Source organism: Heterocephalus glaber, unplaced genomic scaffold (assembly GCF_053883595.1).
Source record: "Heterocephalus glaber isolate CG9 unplaced genomic scaffold, H.glaber_assembly_v1.0 deba00001538, whole genome shotgun sequence".
NCBI classification, from domain to species: Eukaryota; Metazoa; Chordata; class Mammalia; order Rodentia; family Bathyergidae; genus Heterocephalus; species Heterocephalus glaber.
The window spans coordinates 9,778,431-9,804,315 of NW_028258333.1; positions in this window are offsets into that span (position 1 = coordinate 9,778,431).

A 25,885-nucleotide genomic window follows, 5' to 3' on the forward strand; every position below is an offset into this window, starting at 1 on the left:
TTATGCCGAGATGTTTCAATTTCTGGAAGTAATTATAAATATTTATGGAGCTGGGTGTAGAAATTTAAGCATAATTTATAGCAAATAGTTATGGTGAAGATTTTCTGATCATGAACCAGCCGATAATAATTATAACAATTTATCAGTGAGAAATGAAAATCTTATGGTTATAAAATATAACCATAATGTTATAAAATAATGTTATAACAATAACATTTTATAACCATAATGTTATAAAAATATACAATTTATAGAAATCTGGTGAAAGCACTGTGGTCTAAGACTATATCCTGCAGCAATATAAGCTATAACAGTAACATAATTGATATAAACAGTTAACCAAATGTTTAATGAGACTAAAAACATTGTAATTTTTCATGGTATCTAAATATTGCAGGAATATAAAACAAAAAGTGGTAGTTCATGTTGAGAGATTAGTATCTGAGGTCTCTGAAACATGAATGGAACTTTGATAAGTATTTTTATGAAAATGTGAAAGGACACGTAGTATGTATTTCCTGAAAACTCTTTCATAATCACCGTGTACAAGTAGCACAGATAATTTGTATTCAAGATGGGGTAACAGCAAACATCAAAACACACTTTATTATATGAAGATGGATCTGGACATGTCTTCTGATTTCATGACATCTAATCTTTTCAGCATCATTTCCACCCAGTGTTAAATCTTTAATGCAGCATTCTGACCAAAGACTTTATGTTCCATGAATAACATATAATCATTTTGATTGATTACTTTTCTGTGTACTAAGTTTAATGTTTCCTTGCTATAATTAATAGGTTTACTTAGATTCAAAACTTCATAAACTGTGTTAAGTAATGTGTTGGTAATGAAGGGTATGGTGAGGCACTCTTACAGACACTGGTAGGCTCTTGACACTCATTGTTGTCTGAAAATCAATTTTTCAAATGAAGACTTGTAAAGGAATTTGTGTAACTAATGAGGAAATCATTTTAAACTCTGCCACCTATGTCTACATTTATCAGGTGAAAGAAGAAGATAATTAGAGAGAGCTGGCATCTAAGAAATGGCGCATATTGACTGGAAGGAATTTCTTCTACATTCTTGATGCTGAAATTGCTAAAATAGAGTTAGATATAGAGATGAGTGAGGATAGCAGAATTGGTAAGTGTGATAAAAATATCTGCTCATGTAGGTTTTCAGTCTCAAGGCAGCTTAGATAGAAATTTACATTAAATTGAGACATGACACCAGAGGAAATCCTTATAAAAACTATTCTATGTATTTCTTTCCACTAATTAAGTGCCTTACTTTTTTCCAACTTTAAATGTCTAACTGTTGGTGATGTTGCTGAGGACAACAGTGACTTACCTTTGCCTTAAACACATCAAAAACAAAAATCATTAATATGTACAACACATGTACAAATATTTAATTTAATATTAGGATTTATTAAACAATTCTCTTTCAAATAGCATATACTACACTGACTGCTGGTCTATAGTTACAACACATATTGAATAAATTTAATACTCTAATAATAATTTTTAAAAGTACTTTAATACTATTTATAGTCTTTTTAAATATCCTAATGGAAATATTAATGTATTTGATTCTGAATGATGCTCATGACATGACCTCACATGAATTCTCTGTGACACATGTACGTGAAATGTATTCTTTATAATTTTTACAATACAAAATCCAAGTTTCTAAAATAAATTTGAACTTAAGTATTTTGGATGAAATTGTGGGTTAGAATTAGATAATTATTCACTTATACAAAGTGGATGTTTATTGAATAATTATTTCCTTTAAACATTTAATGTAACAACATGTATTTCCTCAGGGCAATGAAGAAATTCAGAAAATTTCACTCCACATGATTGCTCCAAGGTATGATAAAATTTTAAATGAAAAGTCTTTGGAGGCCAACAGATGCTAGAAGAAGCTTTCTTCTGTTATTTTCTTATCTTCCTAAAGATTTGACCTAACAGTAAAACAATTGCTCTGAATCTTTCTGAGGTTTCATTAACTAAAACACATTTTCAAAAAGGAAGACTGAAGAAGTAACCACAACTAGACAGAAGCTGTCATAAGCTATTGGCTGACTCCTTGGCTCATTAATTCTCAAGCACAAAAAAAATCATTTATGCTCATGTGTCTTCTTGACCCATTCATTCCTCCTTGAAGTTACCTACTAGCCCTCAAAAATAGTCTAATGTCCCCATTTTCATCTCTCCTATGAAGAATGCACAATTATCTTAATATCACTGGTTTATTCAGTAATCGTTCTTACTATTTTCCTGATAAGCTTTAAAAATTTTTACATGTCTTTTTCTTCTGTGAGATTGTTTATTGCCAGTTCATTCCTGTGAAACTTTGGAAGAAAAAGGTGATACTTTCTTTTTGAAAATGTAAAAATAAAAAATGCTTCAATTGTGTCAATTAATAATAAAAATATAATGCAGTCAATACATTATCTATACAGTGAAAATCTAGATTGTATACTTTTCCCAAATCTCTCTTTGGTAACCAATGTATATCAGAATATATTTAAAATTATCCTTGTGAGAGTTGTAGGTTTAATTATTTGTAAATGATTGCCCACAGGGAAATACAATTATTAAACTAATAATTCTATTCTATTTCTTAAAAAAATATTTTAGTGCTAAGATACCAACAGATTTAATGTAGTTTTTGCCCTTGTTTACAAGTTCTATTGCTTTGTAGTTTCTTGATGTGATTTGTTCCTGCTGATACACTGGAATTTGATTCCCAGTGCCTATGAAAAAGTTATGAGAGCTGTAAGAGGTGATCAGGTTCTTGGGAGGGGACTAAGGCCTTTCTTATGAGAGTGAGTCCTCACTCTCATGGGACCATCTTAGCCACCTAAAGCAGTAGCTGTCCTAACATGAAGGGATCTCTCCTGTTTTCCCTCTCACACTCATTTGCCTGACTTTGCTCTTTCTGCCGTAAGTAGAAGCAGCATAAGATGGAAATCCCTGGTTTATCACTGTACTTCTCAGTTTACAGAAGCACAAGCTAAAACAATGGTTTATATCCTTGTAAATTGCCAAGTCTCATTTTTTTTATAGTAACAGAAAACAAAGACAAAAATTTAGTGCCTAAGAGTGAAGTTGTTGCTGCAGATAACTGAACGTGAAGGAAGAAGCAGCTTTGGACCTGGGTAATGCTAAGGAAGTTGGAAAAATTCAGAGGAACAGGCTAGAAGACTTCGAGGGAGCTGTAAACAGAGCAGTAAGAGAATTCTGAGGACTCAGAAGACAAAAGGACCAAGGAAAGTTTAAGACTCTTCCAAATTTCTTAAGCAGCTCTGACCAGAACTCTGTCAGAAATGCGAACAAAGGTCATTTTGATGAGATCTCAGAAATGCAGAATGTCATCTTGTCAGAAAGAAGCTCCCAGAACCAAGTGTCAGTGTCAGAAAGAATGCCCTCGGACATGAGGCAGTACCAGAAGGCAAACCTTTACTCCTGCAGAAGGTTGCAAGCTTGAGATAGCAGGTATGCAGGACAAAGGAGGGTTGGTCCTTTTAACCATAAGGCAGGAGAGCAGCTGAACTTTTCCCCATTGACTGGGTCAAAGGTTCACGATCTATTCCAGCTGTTTAACCAACATGAAGGAGGGTAATCTGAAGGATTGATGAGGGGAAGGAAGAGTGGGAGGGGGTGTGCGAAACAGAGACTCCCTTGCTGCCAATAAGCAATTTGGACTTTATAGCTGTGTTCTCAGAATTTAAATTGAGCAAACATTTCTCTTAACTTAGGTTCTGGAGGGGCCAGCCACCTAGCTGGACTAGGGTCTAAGATGAAGGGACTCTCTTGTTTATAGTTTCGATAGAAAAGACCTTGTTTCTTACAGAATTGGGATCTGAGGTAAAGCTCATCCCAATTACTCAGTTGCAAAGAACGTGGTTACACTGTCTATGCCTTAGGTGTCTACACAAAGCCAAATTTAAGAATAATGAATTGTAGTTGCGAGTGAAAAAGCCGCAAAGCATTCATGCTGCTGTGTGACTACTTCAAGCAACATACACTGAGATGAGAGAAAGAAATAATGATTAAGAGTGGAATTTATAATTAAAAGGGAAGCGGAGCATTAGAAAATGCACAGTCTGGCTATGTTAATAGTGAAAGGATGCACAAGTTATACCCAAGCAACTACTTTCTAAAGCAATTAGGACAGGTGGAAAAGAATTCAATCCTATGTATCAGGACAATAATCAGAAAGGCCTGAGGCCATTTCAGAGATCTCTGAGACTACTTTTTTCTCACAGGCTCAGAATGCCTGAACATTTAGGGCAGAAGGGGTGTGCTCATCAAGTCTCTACCCCTGCTTCCTGGCATCTGCTCCAGAATTGCCTCAAGCTAGCCTCGGTGTGACCCAGGCTGTAGCTCTGTAGAGCACAAAGGCAAGTCCCCTGCAGCCTCCGAGTCCATGTTGTGCTAACGCTCCGGGTGTGCAGAAGGCATGAAGAGGGCAATCGATGCTCCACCTTTATTTCAGCAGACGAGCCAACATCCTGGAACGGGACAAAAACCTGGCATGGCTTCGAGCACCGCAAGGTTAACAGTGGCTCAGAGGGTGCAGTGTACCAGATGGCAGCAGGCAGTACAGTGTCAAAGATGGAAGGAGTTTACTGAAGTTGAGAGTCACACTTTGGAATTCAGATATTTGAACTGATGCTGAATGACTCTAGACTTGTGGAATATATATATATATATATATATATATATATATATATATATATATATATATGGTGGTGAGGCAGAGGTGGAATAAACTCATTTGGATGTGTTTATCCTCACCAACACGAATTTTGAAATTTGGCTTCCAGTGTAAGTGTTTGACTATGGTGGGCTCTTTGATTAGATCATTTAAACATATTAACTGCTTTCCTGTGGAAGTGAGCTCTCATTCTTGTGGGATAGGATTGATTACTCTAATGGGGAGCTGTCTTAAGGTAAAGCAGTCTCAGGTTTTGTTTTCTTATCTCTCTTCCCCATGGCCCTGCCTGCCCTTCCAATTTTCCCCACTGGATAGCAGCCCTAGGAGAAGCCACTCCTGTGTCCTTAGACTTAGTCTCCAGAATTGAGAGGCAGAATACAGTCATGTACTGCATTTTAGTCAGTGATGCACTACACAGTCATTCCATGAAATTATAATAGAGCTGAAAAGTTCCTAATGTCTAGAAATATAATAGCTATTGTAAAGGTGCAGCACTAAGTATTAGTTATGGGCTTGTGATGATGTAAGCTTTAAAAAAAAAACTGCTTTCTGAAATGACAGTCATAAAAAACTATACTGCATCTCATTTTGTGCAGTACATATATTTAATTATTAAAATACCTACTCAACTATGTTGATTATTTATATATTTGCCATACCACGGAGTATACTCCTTGTACTTATGAAACAGAAGTTGACTCTAAATCATCTTCAGGGAGGTCCCTCCTGGGGAAGCCATGGGAATGCACAACTCTTTACCTTTCTGAGCCTTAAGAACTTCATCCGTACAGATTTCGAGTTGGAAAACAGTGACACTAATGATGTTGAGACACTCTATAACTCTATAACTGGGCTGAGGTGTGTGTCCAGGCCTTAATTTTTCACAAAAAAAATTAAAATGTAAAATAAAAGGAAATAAAATTAAAATTCAAATAGAGAAATAACTTATAGAAAAAATAAAGACAATCCTTTTGTAAATCTGTATATCTAATTGCACTGAGTATAGACATGAAAAATAATATAGTTGATAAAATATTTCCTCCAAGTTGGGGATTTAGCTCAGTGGCAGCACACCTGCCTCACAAGTGCAAGGTCCTGAGTTTGATCCCCAGTACTGAAATTAAAAAAAAATTTCCTCCAAGAATTATTTAGCTGAAGCTGGGGTTTTAGTTCAGTGGTTTGGTACAGCACCTGATGAGCAGGCATGAGGCACTGTATTCCATCTCAACAACACACACACACACACAAAGAAAAAACAAAAAATTATTTATAGATTAAGCAAAATATTTTTATCTCTTTCTAGCAAGATTATCCATGTTATAAATAATTCATTTTAAATGATTCAAGGAACTTTTCATTATAAAATTGGAATATTACTGATCTCATATTTTTCACACTTATTCTTATTTCAAGAATGACAACATAATAGAAATGAAAAGAATACACACTTCATTTTTTCTAGTCCTTATAGAATTTGATGTGCTATTAAACTAAAAGAAAATGGGAATTTTATGTCATTTTATAAAAAATAGAACTACATCAAGATTTTGATTACTTACGCAGAAGTCAAATGATGACAGCTAATCACTGCTGTCCTTAGCAATTCTAGTAATATAATTTTGAATATGGTAGCTGTGACATAATCATCCAGCATTGATTACTATATGTAATGTCATTCTCAAATATTTAATGACCTACTAAAAGTATTCTTATCATAACTGCACATTAATAAATATTGAAAAATAGAAGTATACAATTTTAAAATGGTGAAATTTTTAATACCGATATTTTAATACTGCCATATATATTTATATTGTTGAAACTCACTTTCATTAACAACAAAAGAAATTATATACTTATAGTACAGCTTAGGTTTGCTCAATATTTACTAAATATTCAACATTTTTATTTGCTGGATTTTTATCAGACTTTATTTTGAAATTAGTCTATTTTTTATTGTCACAAGTAACTGAGTATCACAATGGCAATGAACAAGGGTATATTCGGTAAAATTTGAAGCTGATAATTTTAGATAAACAATTTGATTTTAATATATGCTCGGTAAATTTATCAATCAGTATTATAGTAGGACTACCTCAGATCATGTTTGTTGCTAAAAAGACATCTGAGTATGGCTAATTTTTAAGGAAAGATGTTGTTAGTTATATGACAATTGTGGAATACATTCTTGTCACAGAAGCTATTATGTCTCCCATGATATTTAATTCCCATGTAATAGGGTTAAAATCCACAGCCCATAGTGGGTTTGTTCTTATTTATAATTTTGTAGAGAGAGTAGCTTAGGATTCACTTGTATATGAAATATATCACAGATCTCAGGACAAGTGGTTTCTTAAAATTCAAATCCTGATCTGGATGCCTCCTTTCAGCCATATTAATTAACCATGCTGAACTACTAATATGTGCCTCTATGATGACTAATTCATCTCTGATTTATTTCTTATAGATTATAATAAACCATGACATCATTATAATGAATCAATTTGATTTCAGTAATAATCCAATTGAGGCCTAGTTTCATAACACTGACTCACTACTCTTCAGAATTCAGATGCCCTGAATGGAAGTGTGGCTATGTATATTCCATTTCATTCATGACACATGTGTAAAAAGCATATTATTATTTTACTACTTTCTATGTTAAAATGATGAGAAAGGAATCATTAATCAGATCTATATAAGCTCTTTTGAATGTGGACTTTCTCAATAGCTTTCACCACATCTGACATATAGATGGTAAAGTGCATGAATTTATTCTGCATATTAATAAAAAATTGGTCTTCATGAGTCACATTTTTTCACAGTCTGGACTGAAGTAAATCAATTTGGCTGGAATTAATACTATTTTACCTGATATTTAATATACAAACCTAAAATTTCACGTCCTTGTGAAATGTAACACCATTTAATATTCACCATAAATCAATCTTTGAGGAGTAAGGACATTATCATGAAGTATAAACAACAAAGCTGACAAGTACATATTATTTAAAAATCTAAGTGTAGAGGATAAAAGGCAAAGCTCTCCACAGGTCACATTAATCTCAAATATATTCTACTGAGTAAGTGAAGTGATGTGATTATAGGATTCTAGGTTCCCATTTCATTTCCAACTTGATACTTTTCTATAATCCCAATGTCATACATGGCAGCAGTACTTTACCTGACAAAAATCTGTATTTTTTGTTTTCAATAGTCTTTTGTTATCCAGAAGCTATTAAAACATATTTTGCATTGAGGTGCAGGCCATTCCATGTAGTCCACAAAATGCGGTCCTCCTTCTCCTGCTGGGGAATAGCCAAGACTGTCTGGGGCCTCGGCTTGAGAACCTTTCCTCTCACTGGACTAACAGGTGGAGAATAACTGATACATTAATCTCTGGCCTTCTCTTTTTTATTCATTAAGTTTATTGGTACATTTTAGGTATAAAATATGATGAGATTCATCATGGGGAATTTGTACCTTTACATGATATATCTTGGTTCTTCTGTTTTTCCCAATTTCTGCAATACCATTTAGTGACATTAGAAACTGACGTCAGTAAAGAGAACTATACCATAGTTAAACCCCAGGAGTTCTCTGTGTTACCACAAACATTTTAGCAAAGATTTCAGTGTCTTTAATATAGATGTTTTTTCTGCCAATATCCATGTTGCTTCCTTCTTAGTTGTGCTCTCATTCTTTCCTGAAAACTAATTCCTTGGACTCTTACCACATCACACTATGCTAATACTTTAATCATTACATTGTGCACACTCCTCTGGATATTTTGATTAGATTTTTATTTTTGTTCTTATTTTTAACTTCAGAATCAAGTGTTTCTGTAATGTACACTGTCCTGTGTTTTCCTACAACACTAATTTATTATCCTTCCTAATGTTTGCCAGTGTGAGTAATAATTTTTTTTTCACAAAAGATCTGTTGCAACCACTTGATTTTGGTTTGTATTGTAAAAGCAAACATAGACTATACATAAATTACTGGGTATACCACTGTTCCCCAATAGTTTACTTTATAAAAATAGGTGATTTGTGCCATAGGCAATAGTTTATTGATCTCTAATTTTGTCCAAACACATTAATTTTATTTGCCTTGATATAACAATAGTATATTAAATTTCTAATGTAGAGCAATTTTGTTACTTCCAGTATCTTTATGTGGCTTAACATTTTCATATGATCATTTATATCTCACATTCAAGAAAATCATAATTTCTTATTTAAAATTACTTTCTTCCATTGCAGAAAAAGTTAATGTTATTTTCATCGACTCATTCAAGCTAGAAAAATGATGACTCATTTTTTATTTCCTTCTTATAAGCTCCTGCATTAAATTAATTTTATATTCATGTAAAATATTTTACCTTAATATGATATAAATATGTACCTATAGAGATTTCTAAGAGAAAAGAAAGCACTCTTACGAAGAGCTGTCCATAAATGTTCATAGTAATATTATTCAGGGGCAATTTTAATCTGGCAATGTATAATACACATCTGAAAAGGGGGATACATTATAGTTTACTGTACAGTAAAATGCTAATTAGAAAACAAACAATATATTGGATGTCTCTTGAAACTTGTACTATGAGAAAGAACCTCAACACAATAGACTAGATGTAAATTAGAATAGATATAAATTATCTGATTAACTTTATATAAAATTCTAAGTGTAAGAAGCCTAGTGACTTAAAAACAGCAAGATGAGAGTTTGTGTGGGTCAATAACAGGAGAGTGGTTTCAACCCCAAAACGAGAGGAACTTCCTTGCAACCTCAGGTTGTGCATAGTTCAGTTGTGTGATTGTGGAGTGTTTTCATGACAGGATAAAATTTCCAAAACTCATTACCCCCTATGTAAATTGCCTCACAGCAACACTTCAAAAACAAGAAAAACAAAACAGGGTCTGTGCTGTTGAAAGCCATTTGTCTGACTTCTGGATTTGCCATGGTTGTCACTTTCTGGCTGGTTTCTTCCACAGTCTGTCTGCATCAGCCCCTCCAGTAAGAGATCAGTTGAATATGGATTCTGGAGTGTTTCCTCTGTTAAGTTCTGTGATAGTTAACTGACCATGTTAACTTGAGTAAGAAATGGCCAACTAAATTGGATCAGCATAGTTCTGCCTGTGGAAGACCTAACCTAGGGAGAATTGTCCCAGAATGGTATAAAAAGGAAACAAAGAAGGAAGGCTCACTTCTGTTTCTTCAGAGGAGCTCCAGTCTTCGCCTTCACCTTGAACATCATCTCCTGGCTTCCAGCACTGACTCAGCAGGTTTATTTTCTGATTAGTTTGCAGATGGTCATTTTCTGATTGTGCCTCACATGGTCTTTCAACTGTATTTGCACACCCTTGGTGTATCATATTTGTCCGCATTCTCTCTTTGAATGAGGGACAACAGTTATACTGGATGAGGAGCCACCCTAACAGCCTCATTTTAATTTTATCATCACATTAAAAACCCTCTCTCCAAATACAACCATATTGTATAATGCAGATTGTTAGGGATTTAACCTATGATTTGAGGGGATATAGTTTAGTGTATAACATAGAGAAGAGAGATTGAAATATGCATAGCAAAGTACACATTTGTCAATTTTCCTCCCTTTTCTGCTCTTTTTTCCTTTCAACTAACATACTATCTTGGGAGTGATTTTCTAAGGACACAGATATTTCCTAATTTTCTTTATGTAACTAATTACTAATTACATTGATACTATATAACTAATTACATTGGTATAGAGTTAAAATAGAAAAAAAGTTTGTTAAATTTGATTCCCTTAAAGTGGCTTCAATGCAAGGACACAAAATACACTAATTTACCAATGAGTAGTTGGTGTTCACTTCCCATGGACAAATTCTCAATGCATTTATGTTGTAAAATACCAGCAGAATTGGAGAGAGACTCCAACAACCTCCTCGTGAGTGTCCTTTAAGTCCTTAATATTTTTCCCATCTTTTTTTTTTTCACAACATTATGTGTTAGTGAAATCTGAAGCCATTCGAAACTATGTGGATTGGGAGTTTTCAGTGCTTTTCTTTTTAATTTTCTAGCTTGGACTCCACTGTGAAATAACGAGGATAGGTAGAAACCATCAGGATAGCCACTGAGAGGTAATCAAAGCAAGTCCACTTTCTCAGATTAACTTCTAAAAATTAATCAAGTTTTGTGTAATACATTGCATGTTTGCTCAGCAATATTAAAGTTGAGGTTCTATTTAGCATAACTTGTTCATTTGATTTTTTTTTCAAGCCATGAATATATATTTATGTCAAGTTATTTTGACTGTTTGGGAAATAGTTAAAATGTGATTTGCAAATGTGTTTTTAATCTATCAGTGTTCTTTACCCAATGTCAAGATGTTTAAGTTGCAGCTGCTTACAAGATAAAATTAAATCAGACTTCTCAGAATGTTTACATCTCCCCAAAGTGGGAAGTTGTTTGATCTTTTTTGGGATTTAAAATTATGATTAAAGACAATATGGTATGTTTTCATGTATCTGTAGCATGAATAAATGAAACCAAAACATTTGCTACTCCTTGTAAATCAAGCAACAAATATCTTCACAGCAATCGATATTTCATTAAACTTGAAATTTTAATAATTTAATACTTGAGAATTGCAAAAACTAGATATTTATAGTACTAACCCATTTTCTAAGAAGCATCAAATCATATTTGTGTTCAAAACCCCAAATTCTGATTTGCCAAATACACATTGAATACATGCACTGAAATGCAACCCTGTACTACAAAAATATTTAGTGTTCATCAATTTTTTTTTAATATTTAAGGATTTTGAAATGCCAGAAACATTGATTGGATTATTACATATTTTATACATGCAATGTATTTTCACACTGCACCCCATATATATGTATAAAAAATAAAAAATTAAAGGCACAATTTAGAATAAATGTTTAAAAATCAACTTGTTTAAACAATGTCAAATTTCTGTTATTAACTGTCAGGTAAAAAAGCCGAAAACCAAGACCAGACCAGGCCACAACAAGCCTTTATTGTAGGGACGATCTGCCGGGCTGTCTCTGAACAAGGGAGAGACAAAAGCAATATGGCCAGGATGGGGAGCGCTTCTTATAGGATCTGGGGAGGGGTTGAGTGAAGTAGTGGCTAGGGACTGGGGGAGCCTGTGATGTCACTAGTTGCTAGAAGGAAAGTAAGTATTAGGTCACTCTTTTGGTGGGAGTAGGGGCATGTTGGAAAGAAGGCAGCTATTATATACAGCAGCCACCTTAAATTGGAGGGAAATCTATCATTAAGTATATATGTTATGTAACTCTTATTAAATAACACATTCACTAGTATTGAGCCCAGAGATAATAAATAGGTTATACATTTGCAAGAAAGAGTTAAGTGTAAGTATTTAGGTTGTACAGTCTAAGCAGTGGCAACAGATTACTTTGCCAGGGCTAAATACTACAGATTGGGTGGGTTAATAAAAATTTAGCTCCCCACAGATGAGGAATTGGAAGTCCAAGGTGATGGTTCTGGTAGTACTATATTCTCCTGAGGTCTCTCTTAAACTTGCAATTAATCTTCTTGCTGCTCCTGGACATAGTCTTCCCTCTGAGCATGTGCACTGCTGCTCTGTCTCTGTACATCCTCTTTGCTATTCTGATAAGGAGAGCAGCAGACTGGATTAGGCCCATTCCTATGGCTTCATTTTAATTGAATTGAATTTTTAAATGTTCTTTCTCCAAAGTAATCACGTTCTGAGGTACTAGTGTTTGGGTCATACAATATGCATTTGAAAAGGGCAAGATTCAGTACTTAACAGGCAAGATCTACTACTCCAGGCAGGACTTTCAGAATAGCAGCAACATGCATCTCTACAGCTGTTGCTTCTTCTACCACCACTAGGAGAATTAGGAATTAAGAAAACATAATTAGAAATAAGGTATACACCCTGGAAAAACTTGGATCAAACAGGGAGCTGAATGAGTAACGTGCAGTTCTGTGTTCAATACTCTTCTCAGACCTCATTAAAATACTATAGAAAACCATCATTTGTTTTCAGCCAACTTAAGTTTAGATTGCTTTACTTTTCTGAATTTTTGTGAATCCATATAGACAGATGCTATAGTTTTGTTTAAATATTGTTATAAAATTGTGCTACATCTGTCTCAATATATCACTATTTCCCCCACTGACAATCACATTTACACAACTGTGAGGCTTTTTTTTTTTTTAAAGCAGGAAAAATTTATTGAGAGAAAGAAAGTTTCAGCCTAAGAAAGACAGAAGAGGGACCAGAAAGTGGGTTGCCCGCCCACCCCACTTTTCAAAGTTGTTTTATACATCAAAGCCATGTGGTGAGGTGGGTACGAAGTGGGACAAAACTATAAGACCCAGTGGAAATTTATAAGCTGGGCATGAGGTGGGACAAAACCATGGCCAACCAATAAGATTGCAAGTACAGTCACCCAGGTAATATTGATTAAATGGGGATCCAGTGGGAACACAAATCACATACAAGGAATTTCCCATTTAGAATACAATCACTGCTATCTATCTCTAGGGGAAGTAGTACTTCTTTTCTTTTTTATAACGCTAACCAGTGAATGTGTGTGAATTGTTCTCCATGTTGGCTCCTTGCTGTGTTGGCCCCTGGAGGGCTTTTCTTTTCAAATGTTCATTTTGCTGTAATATTTAATAAGGACATTAAAAAAATATACATTTGTAAACCAAATTACCCATTTAGAAATACAGTGGTTTGGGGTTAGAATATTTTCAATTGTTTTGTTACAGTGACTTTGTGAAAATATGTAATCATGTTGTATTTTAAAGTTTAATATTCGTTCTGGAGTTCACTGTTGTTTATCTGGTAAGATGAATATCTTAGTTGGAATATTTGAGTCAGGCATATTATACTGGAATTGTAAAATCCAGACAGATTGCGTTGGAAACTGTAAAGTATATTTCACGAGCAATTAAGCATGAATACGAAGGAAACAAGGAAATTCAACAGAATCATCAATATCTTTATGGATTGTCTTGTCAATCCTCTTTCTTTTTACTATAAAAATTGTATATGTTAACTCCTAAAGTTGTGAAAAATAGAGTATTTTACTTAATAATGAGTTTTTTTCAAAAAAATATTTTTATACCATTGTCTTGTTTACCTGACTACATTTGATTGTGAATATATTTCTCACCTTAAAATTGGAAACTATAAAAAAAGACCAAGTATATTTTCAATAAACAAACTAAAATGATCTGGTAGATATATTAATGTGATTCATACATATAATGGTATTATAGAATCACATTAATTTTCACATATATAGGAAAATATGTACTATAGCATCTTTGGGGCCCTACAAATATATGTGATTATAATTTTCTGATAACATAATAAAAAAAAAAGCTGAATTTCTTTGGCATAACTGATATCTCTATCCATACACTGCTACATTCACTTTCTTCTATCCTCTTTTATTATTCTTTTAATATAGAGAAAATAGTTTAATAGACAAAATTATTATGGTGCAGACTTAAAATGTCCCCCAAAAGTCTTCTGTTTAGAGATGAGGCCTGAGCAGAAGAGACAGGTCAATAGGGGTGTGACATGGAAGAATTTGTCATTAATTCTTCCCTTCTTCCTTTGATTCCTGGCCACCATGGGGTGAGCAATTTTGCTTCGCAAGACCATTCTACCATGCCATTTCTACCATGGAGCCAGCTGATCATGGACTGAACCCACTGAACCTGTGAGCCAAATACATCTATTTTCATTTAAATTGTTGATGTCAGATATTTTGTTCCACCAAGGAGAAACCTGATATCTCAATGAACACAAATCTAGTTTTTTAAAGATCAATAAAAATGATAGGGTTCTAGCCTTACACTAGCTAAGTAAAAGAGAATATCAATAACAAACATGAGATGTGAAAGACGGGAGATGACTAATGATAAAATAGACATTATGAGGGTAGTACTTAATGTGGTGAACAACTCTATTATCACAAATTTGATGGGCTAGATCAGTGATAGCAAACCTTTTAGAGACCAAGTGCCCAAACTGCAAACTAAAACCTACTTATTTATTGCAGAGTGCCAACACTGAGGTTTAGGTTTAGAAAAAAACAACTCATACATTAATATGTTTTGTCTTAAAAGAGAAGCACAGTAACAGAGCTTTCAATGATACAAAAAGCCCAATGGGGCATGCTTTCCGTCAGTTGGCCACCATGGGGCTGGATGAAATGGACCAAAACCTTGAAAGATACACATGATGAGGCAGATTTTACTTAATGTGTTCAGGACTCATTCAATATTTGAAAATCAGATAATCCATCAGAGAAATGCAGTAAAAAAGAAGATCACACGATCACACCAATAGATAGTGATAAAGCACATAACACATTTTAAAATCAAGTGATGATTAAAAAAACCTCTCAAGTAAGGAGTACAAAAATTCTTGTGTAAAATGATAAAGAAGATCTACAAACAAACTACCTTAAATATTACACTTATGTATTAGAAACTTTCCCATTAAGATCAGGAACAGTACAAAATAAATCTCTTTTGACTTTTCAACTTTGTACTGGAAGTTTAAGATAACACAGTAAGAAAATAAATACAAGGTATACTAATTGAAAGAGAAGAAAAAATTTTCTTTGTTCACAGATGGCATAGTAATCTATGTAGAAAATCCATAAAAAGTACAAAATAATCCCTGGAACTAAATGATTATAGATATGTTACATGATACAAGATTAACAGCAGAAATAATTTTTTATACACTAGAAATAAACAACAATACAATACATTAATATTAGGATCCCTCAGAATCAAAAGCTTAGATATAAATCTCGAAAACTATGTATCAAACCCTTAAAGAAAATGACAAAATTCTGATGAAATAAATTAAGGACCAAAATAAATGGAGAGATAAATTTCATTTTCTTGAGTAGGAAGATTCAACCTTTTCAAACATATCAATTCTTCCCAAATTGTTCTATAGATGAAATACAATGCCCAAAAAAAAGTACCAGCAAGTTATTTCATATGTACTGACAATCAAAATTATAAATTTTATATAGAAAGACAAAGGATCCAGAGTGGTCAACACAGTGCTGAACAGAAAAAAATTGTATAACTGACATTTCTCAACTATGAAGACTTATTTTAGAACCGCATCTGGGCATATTGAAACAGCCCTGTCATCCCAGTATTCTGGGAAGATAAAACAGGGGGATCCCAAGTTCTAGCCTAATCTGGGCAACTTAATGACCTACCAATGCACTGTCTCAAAATAAAAATAAATAAGAAAAGATCTGAGTATATAGCTCAGTAGGAAAAGCATGTCTTTAATTGGAAGGACAGAAAAAAAAAATCTGTACTAATTCTATACAAATTAAGGTATGTAGTATTAATGAAAAAACAGACAAATACATTTATTTAAAAAAATACAGGCCTCAAATTATTATCAATAACATTTGACAAATGACCAAAGTTAAAACAATGGATAAAACCTGTTTCTTTCAGTAAAAGATGCTGGAACAACTGAACATCCATATGCAAATACATACTTCATGCTCTTCCCAAAATTAACACAAAATATATCACTGCTGTAAATGAAAAATTCAAAACTATAAAGCTCAAAAAATTAACATAGAAGAAAGCCTAGGTTAATTTAGATTTGTTGATGACTTTTTCAATATGATATCAAAGGTATGATTTAGTAAATAAAGAACTGAAAAACTTGACTGTTAAAATAAATTTTTCATTTTATAAATGACACAGTCAGGAGAATGAAGACAAGCTATAGTTGGGGAGAAAACATTTGTATCTGTATAGTTGTAATTGTCCTGTTAATTAGTTCTCCTATTTCTTTAATAAACAAAAGTGGTAAACATTTAAATCAAGTAGCAATATTAGAAGTTGAGAAACTGCCACAGTTGCTTGGAAACTATTGTTTTTGCTCAATGGGTTTAAGCACACCATTATAGATACTCTCCATTTCTGAGTTAAAGCTTTAAAAAATCCTTACCTTGTTCAAGATTTAATGTAGGGAAATGATTGAACTTCATAAAAATAAAGTTTTTTAATGGAATATACAATTAATACTAAATTAAACGCTGACTTTCAGATTTCATTTGATTTTTTACTGAGTGCATCAATAAGTCAATTAAATATTTTCAGACACATTAGGATAGTGATGATCTGTATAACATAATTACTGTAAAATTTAAGTATGTAATTACTCTGTTAATTGGCATATAACAATTATAGGGAATGACATATATTAAAATGTAATTAGTTCTTTTTCATTCATAGTAAGAGCTATTTCAACAGAAGTAAATTTTTGTCAGTAAATGGTAATTAATTTGCAGACAATTACTTTAATAATATTCTTAAAATTAATTAATTAACGTTAAAATTATGCATCAGTTTATTACTGTAAAATAAATATTAAGTATCTTCCTGTCATTCATAGGCATATATATGCATTTATTGATGTTTCTTTTTTACCTGATTTGAAACAAACGAAATATAATTGTATCAGAAGATGATACAAAGAAAGAAAATGAGAGAAAGAAAGAAAAAGAAAAAAGGAAGAAAGAAAAGGAAGAGGAAGGAAGGAAGAAATGAAGGAAAACAGGCAATAGTATTATTATAGATAGATGAGCTAGGTAGAAAAACTATAGGCAGCCAGGTAGGGCTAGGTCCTTGGCAAAGGTGAAACATCACAGCTGCACATAGGCTGAAAACCAGTCCTCAAGGCTGGGGATTTAGCTCAGTGGTTTCTCCGCCTGCTGTGCAAGCACAGGACCCGAGTTCGATCTCCGGTGACAAAACAAACAAACAAACAAACAAAAAAACAGGCCTCAAGATGGAGACAAGATGAACAGACCCACACACTTCAAAGAATTGGGCTTAGTGAAGTATAGATAGGCATTGACACTGACCACGCTGGGAGTGACCAGAGACCTCTGGACCCACCGCCCCCTTGTTCTTTCCATCCACACTTGCTACGTGACTCGCTTCCCAATTGGACCTCCATTACCTGAGTGACTGTACCTGTAACCTTCTTGGATGTCCATGGCTGCGGCCCACGTTGTACTCACGAGGGTTTCACCCCATGAAACTCCTCTGTAAAGTGGGGTTCTTGGGCTGCCCGACTCAGGTCCCCTCCTGCCCCTTAGGAGCTTTCCTATCAATAAATATCTTCCTACTTTTAGCCTCCTTCATTGCTAGGACTCATTCTTCGATTTCTAGAAAACAGGAACTCGGAGTATCATAGAGTTAACAGGATGGGACATATAACATTTCATACTTCATAGTTCCCGTGGCAGTATATTCGAATACATTTCCTGGCTGGGCCTCATGACACACAACTGTAATCCTAGTACTATCAGAGGCCAAGAGAGGAGGATTGCAAATTTGAGCCAGAAGCCCTGGGCAATTTAGCAACTTAGTGAAACTCTGTCTCAAAAGACCAAAAAAAAAAAAAAAAAAAAAAAAAAAATAAGCCTGAAAAGCCTGGGTATGTAGCTTATTGTGATAGCCATGGGCTCAAGCTCCAGTATCATCAAAATAAATAAATAAATAAATAAATAAATAAAAACTTTGGATTCTTGTAAAAATGTGCAATGTTCAAGGACCAAGTAGTCTTTCATCTATGATTTAATTTGAAAGCTATCAGTGAAATAAGACATATTGGGACATCTACAAAAATATGAGTAGACAAATATGGGATAGATAATATCCATTCTACCATTTATTAATTTTAGAAACTAAGGATAGGTATATAGGTGTTTTATTTCATTATTTCTGCATAATTAAAATTTTTCATGAACTAATTTTAGAATCCAGTAGAATATATTATTTTTTCACACACTGTTAGAGTGTAGATTATTTATAAGCAATATATTAATCATCCTGATGCTTGCCTCTCTACAGTATAAGTATGTTCAGGAGAAAAACATGTGTTCAAAATTTCTTACATGTGAAGAGTCTAGAAAGCTCATAAATCTTCAGAAAGTCTTATTAGCAGGATGAGCTTTCTGTATCTGTAATCCACAGATATGCATGGACACACACACACACACACTCATTCACTCACAGGCATTCATTAGTAATTACTGGATCACATGTTCATGGGGGCAAAGAAGTTACACAGTTGGTAGTCTGCAAGCTGGAGACACAGGAAGGGCACTCACGAAGTGAAGCTCCAGGGCTAATTGTGCACATTCCGGTCCCAGCGAGGCGACCTGGACAGCAGGAGCACTGAGTCCAGCAGCAGATGCCAAGCGTGGATTCTCACTGAAGTCGTCAAGCAGGAAACGAATCCTGCTCTTTAGCAAATGTTACCCGCAGAGGACTGGATGAGATCCACTGAGACTGATGTGGGAAATCTTCCCTCAGTCTGTGGACGTAAATGCTAATATCGTACAGAAACACCCAGAAATACTGTTTAATCAGACATTTGGGCATCCTTTAGTCAAGCCAAAGTGACACATGCAATTAACAACCATATATCTCCGTACCTAGCTAGATATCTCTCCAGAGGAGAGACAATTTTCCTACTCTGCTCTGGCAAACAATTACTTTTCTGCATTGGGTATAACATACCAATTATAAGAAAACAACATACATATGGAGTTTTTTTTTTTTAAATGTACAAACTGGGTATGATATCACAGGAGTTACCAAAGAGGCTGAGGTGATAGAACTGTTGATCCCCATGAGTTTGAGATCAGCCTTGTCGGGAGCAATGCTACCTAATTTTGGGGAAAAATCATTTGATTAGGCCTACTTCTCCTGCCTACAGGTCATCTATGGTATTTCGAGACATAATTCCTTTTTCTTTTTTTTTGTATTAAATTCTTTTATTGGTACATTGTAGGTATACAACACAATTACATTTCTCATTGGGAATTGTACCTTTACATACATCTTGGTTCTTATTTTTTCCCCATTCCTAGCCCTCCCTTCATGCCCTCCACCCTTCCCTATTTACAAAGACTTTATTTCCATTTTTTCCATTTCTCATCATTTTTTCCTTTCCTTTTTTTTCTTTCCCTTGCCCCTCCCACTACCCCTACCCCTTTGGACCTTTTCTTCCTATTTTACATTATCGATTATTCATTCTAATCATTGGTACATTTTAGGTATACAATATAATGACATTCATCATTGGAAATTTGCACCTTTACATAGTCTCTCTTGGTTCTTATTTTTCACCCTTGCCCAGCCCTCCCTTCAATGCCTCCAGTCCTCCCTATTTACAAAGATTTTGTTCCTATTTTTCCATGTTCTCATATTAATCCCATTCCCTTCTATCTTTTCCCCTAGCCCTCCCACTTCCTTCCCCTTTGCCCCTTTTCTTCCTATTTCACAGCACCTATTATACATTTAGTCCTTATTTACACTTTCAGTTTCTCACACCAGAGAAACTCTTCGGTATTTACACACATGTGTGTCTTATTTATTTCACTTAAGAGTATTGCCTCAATGTGCATCCACTTAGCTATAAATGTCTCTAATTTCACATTTTTTATGGCTCAGTAGTACTCCATTTTATAAAAAAAACACATTTTCTTTATCCAGTCTCCAGTTGATGGGCATTTGGACTGTTTCCAAGTTTTAGCTATTACAAACTGTGCTGCTATGAACATGGGCACACATATATCACTGTGGTATGATTCTTTTAATTCTTTGGGGAAGATCCCCAGCAGTGGAATAGCGGGGTCAAATGGGACTTGCAGTCCTAGTTCTTTGAGGTATTTCCATACTGATTTCCACAGTGGTTGCACCAGTCTACACTCCCACCAGCAGTGGAGAAGGGTTCCTCTTTCCCCACAGCCCCGCCATTTTGGCCTCCGGTCACAACTGAGACCTCAACGATCCGGTGATGCTGTGATGCTCCAGGACCAGATTACATCAGCTGAAGACATCCTGGGAGGAACAAATCTTCATCTGCATAGTTCCTCATTGATCTAGGAGTTCCACCGCTCTCCATTCATCTATTACATTTGTTTCTCCCCATGTACAGAACTCTCCGTTCTGAGTCATTTGTTGAGTTTGTTTCTCCCAATGTACCGAATAAAAGGTTCAGTGAGCTTGGGGTCTTTTGTCTTTGCTGCCCAGAGCAGCACTGACCAGGCCCAAAGCTCAGCTTCTTCTCAAAGTCTCCTTTTTCTACCTTTCCTGTATAATAAGTTAATTCTCCTTGTGCTGCTGTGGCTCGCAGGAGACTAGGACTCACGGCAGAGGTTCTAGTAACATCCCCTTTCCCTGTTCCCTGCACGGCCTGGTAATATAAAAGACTCCATACATAAAAAAAGAAAGAAAGAAATATAAAGCAAAAAAAAAAAAAAAAAAAAAAAAAAGGTCATCAGGTCTAATTAAGGGAGCCTGGGCTACTTTAACACTTTAACTCAGAGATTTAGAAGAGAGGGATTTTTTTCTCACTATCATGACTTTAGTTGACAACAATTAACAGTGTTTACACTTATTTACTTTGAGCTAATCTGATGGTGAATTACCTCTTTAACTTGTAATCTTTTTAAAATTCTCTTTCCTCTCTTACAGTTTGAAATTGGAAAAGTAAGAAAAGGTTGGTACAATAAATATATTGTTGGGTTAACATAATTGTCTAAAACTAAGACAAAAACCCCTTTATACCAGAGGTGAAATCATATATTGATCCAAGAGTTTGTGGAAAGAAAAATTAAATGAGTCCCAATTAAACCTAGTTCCAGGCTTAGTACACCTAGTGTTTATTTTTCATTAGAAATTGGAAGAGCACACTCCTGGGAATAGAATGGTTTAAAGGAAGGTTCTCGGCTTTGAGTTAATTAAAAATCAGAGCAAAACCCAGACTGAGAAAAGAAATAGCAATTGCTCTTTTGGCATAGGGAAAGCACCAGAAAAAGCTTTGTGGCATTTAATTGCCATGTGTAAATGTGAGTTAATAATATTTCACTGTAATAATTTATTAGTCTGCTCTAAAAAAGCTTCTTAACTGTTATTACCTACTGGGTTTGGGCATCAAAATAATTTTTCAGTTCACAACTTTCTGTTATTATTTCATTCTCTGTGTTCATTGTAAATAAAATAATAATGGTTTTCCTAAGCCTAGAGGTGCAAACATGTATAAACAAACTCATTTAAAAATAATAAGTAAATCTATTTTATAATTCATGTTTTTTCAGGCAGAAATATTTTTCATGCTTTATTTTACTGAAGCATTTTCTGCTATAGATTCAAAATTTTCCTTATATTATTTATAACTGCTGTGTTCACATTTCTGGTTTTATGATTACTTCCCACGGTAAATGTAAGGAAAGGAACAAAATAAGAATACTGATGAAAATTACCACCTGAACAACATAAACAAGACCATACAAGTGATATGCTACCCATAATGAAGTTGCCTTTTATATCTATATACTATGCAGTAACTTTAAGAAAGAATTATTACTAAAGCTATTATTGTAAATCAATAATAACTGATGAAATCAATCTTGCTAGGTTAATTTATGAAATATAGGATATATAAATGATATCATCGCTCCTCCCTCTAAAATTGTTGGATTTCCATAGATTATTTAGAGATTTTGATGGACCAGTAGTATGAACATGATTTAAAACAGGTTTTAAAAAGGTATTTAATACATTACAAAAATATACTTTTTATTCTCATTCTCTTTAGCAAAGTATAAATAAAAGGATTTTTTAAAAATAGTTTTTAAAATGAAAGAAATTGCACTTATTTATCACATACAGCATGATATTTTGGAATACGTACACACTCTGGACAGCTAATCAAGCTAATTAAAATATACATTACTTAAATTTTTGGTAAGAACACTCAAGATCTACTCTTGTAATTTTCAAAAATAAAATACACCATTAAATATGGTCACCATGTTTTGCATAGATCTCAAAAATGTATTCATTCTATCTAAATGAAATTTGATGTCTTTTGAGCAGTGTCTACTCAACATTTCCTCTGCCACACCCAGCAACTGGCAGCCTTGATTCTCTCTACTTCTAGAGTTCAATATTTTTAGATTCCACTTATTTGTAAGATCATTCAGTGTTTATCTTTATGTACTTGGCTTGTTGAACTTACCATATGTTTTCCATGTTCATTTGTGTGACTGCAAGTGACAATATTTCCCATTTTCTTCTGCCTGAATAACGTGTATATCACTTTATCTTTATCTACTGATGAATACAGATATCTTATCCTCCATCTATTAATGGAGGTGTAGGTTGATGCTACATGTTAGTTATTGTGAATAATGCTTCAATAAACATGGGCATGCAAATATTTCTTCAGTATATTGATTTTATGTCCTTTGGATGCAGGTCAAGTAGTATATTTGCTTGATCATATGGTAATTCATTTAAAAATTTTTGAGGAATCTGCATATCATTTTAAATGATGTACTAATTTACATTTACACTGACATTCTATAGAGTCTCTTTTCTCTACATCCATGTTAACACTTTTTATCTTTCATTTCTGAATATAGCCATTCTTGCTGGAGAATATCTCTATTTGTTTTAACCTGCATCTCTGACCATTATTAATAGTGAACATTTTCTCATATTCTCCTTGATCACTCATGTTTTCTTTTGAGAAATATGTAGTCAGATAGCTACCAATTTTTCAGTCAGTTTATTTTTTCTTACTACTGAGTAGTTTGAATTCCTTATATGTTTGGATATTAATCTCTTATCCTATATCAGATCAGATCTGATATCAGATATATGTTTTCCAAATATTTTCTTTCATTTTATATGTTATCTCTCATTCTATTATTTTGACTACATACTAACTTTTTTCTCCTCAAAATAATGAATCCTTTGTAATATATATTGAAACAGGAATATCATCTTAATACATTGATAATGATGTAGCTGCATTGGAAACATTAAAAAAGGAAATTAACATTAAAATATTTTACTATTATATAATAAGGTAAGAATTATCTAAGCATAGTATGCAAAGAACAAGTCAAATAAATTTTGTGTTCCAAAACAGTGTTTAATTTAATACATCCTGTGCACTTAATGTTCTAAATTAAGAATCAAAGAATTTAAAAATTACTATACACACAGACTCTCATGCACAGAACTTGCACATCTGTAAGTTCCAAGTACTAGCATATTTAACATTAATGAGGAAAACATTTGTTGAACAAAATAATATTGCCCCTAGTTTTCAATTCCTTATCCAAGAAAAATAAAACAATTTCAAGGTAGTATAGTAGAGTAGATGCTATAAAACATATTCCAGAAAGGTTCACTTATATAGTGTAGGAGAGGCTTCAAAACTGAAAAAACTATCGACATTATGTTACTAAAGCATTTAATTTTGGAAATCATATGGAAAACATGTTATACATGGAATTGCCCTTCTGGAGCAAAAGCTAAGTGCTGACTCTTGTTTCGTACATGCAGGTGCACATTATTGAGGAGAAAGATGTAAAAGTTGGGTGGAAAGCATGGAGGATCAATGGAATACTAAGGAAGATTGGCTCAGAGCAGTCTGTGCAGCCAGGTACTATGTCTTCAGGCCACCGATACTCAGAAGTTCCACCTGGGATCAGTCCACAGGAGTTAAGAAAAATAAGAAATTTGTGAGATCAACTCTTTCCCTCTCCTGATTCCCCCCTGTCAGCATTCATCATAGGAAGTGAAAGCCCTCATGGAATTGGTAGTTTTGTTATTTGGCCCTTTTGGTAACCAGGTAGGAAGCCAGTCTCAATGTCCCTTAGGGATATTTTTAGGCAACAACAATTTCTGACACTGGCTGGCCTCTCGACTCCAGCTAAAAAACAGGCTTCAGTATCAGAAGACTGACAACTTAGAACTACACTGGTCAGGCAGTGTCCACAGCTGTGAAAACAGCAGAAGCATCTTAGGCAGATAGATGAGGGTGTCAGTGGAGGAACTGTGGAAATATGAATAGGCAAATAAAAATGTTGAAAATATGTACTATTTGTATTGCATAGATGCCATTATTCATCCACACTACGAAAACTTTCCATGGTTTTATCCTATGGTCACTGGTTTTTACAAGTACAATATATAAGCCATCTTCCCTAAGAAAATAGATATTCAACTAATCAGTCACAGAATCCCTTTCCAGATGTTTGTATATCATAATCCTCTGGGAAAATTAAGGTGATGGAAAAATGATATTAAAGTCTCAGTTGTTTCAGCTGTTCCTAAATTAGAACAAATATTCCTTACTGCCCACCCCCCCCCAAAAAAGTCCATTCAAATGTCTCTCTTTTATGTTAATTCTTTGGCTGCTTTAGCTTGCTTGAGGAGAACACCAAGGCATCCAAGCCCCAAAGGATCTGAACTCTTAAATTTAAGCCATGTTCTGGATTTTGATTATCATAATGATCCAGTGACAGTTCTAATGATGTGTAAATACTCAAGATACCCAAGTATATTCCCTGAATATTTTAATAATCTTTCTTACACTCATTGTGTGGCAATACCATTAGCTGCTCCTGGTAATGAGGATTGATTATTTTAGCCAATAAACTGTTTTATGTGCTTGAGGTGGGTTTCTCCTAATAAGAAAAGCCCAAAGTAGCTATTTATAGTACATCTTCCAACAATGAGTCACTTACCCTGTCCTTTTGAGAAGTGCTCCCTCCCTTCTGACTCATGCCTCTGGAGATACTAAAGTCTTAAGAAAGAGAGACCTAAATTCCATTAATGAAAATCTTTTTTGACAGTGCTAACCCATTATTACTTAAACCTAATAGTTCTGTTTTTTTCAATCATTTTCTTCCTTTCTTTTTCTTGTAAGAATCATTTTTTTCTATGTCTTTTATTCTGAGGAATTATTTTAAAGATTATGATATGCTGTATTAACTATTGTTATTCAGTTATTATTTTGTTGTGGAATTTGTTTTAATTTTTCTTATTAGTCTAGAAACCATCTATCATAACTAATGAAGACATATTGTAATATATTATTTTTAGTTCAATAAACTATTTTATTTGCTTGAGCTGGTTTTCTCCTAATAAGAAAGTTATTGTAGAAGAGAGCACAAAACTTAAAGTACTTCCATCTGAACCTCATCTCTCTGGCCATTTCCAGATTGGTACATAGAAAGGAATTCT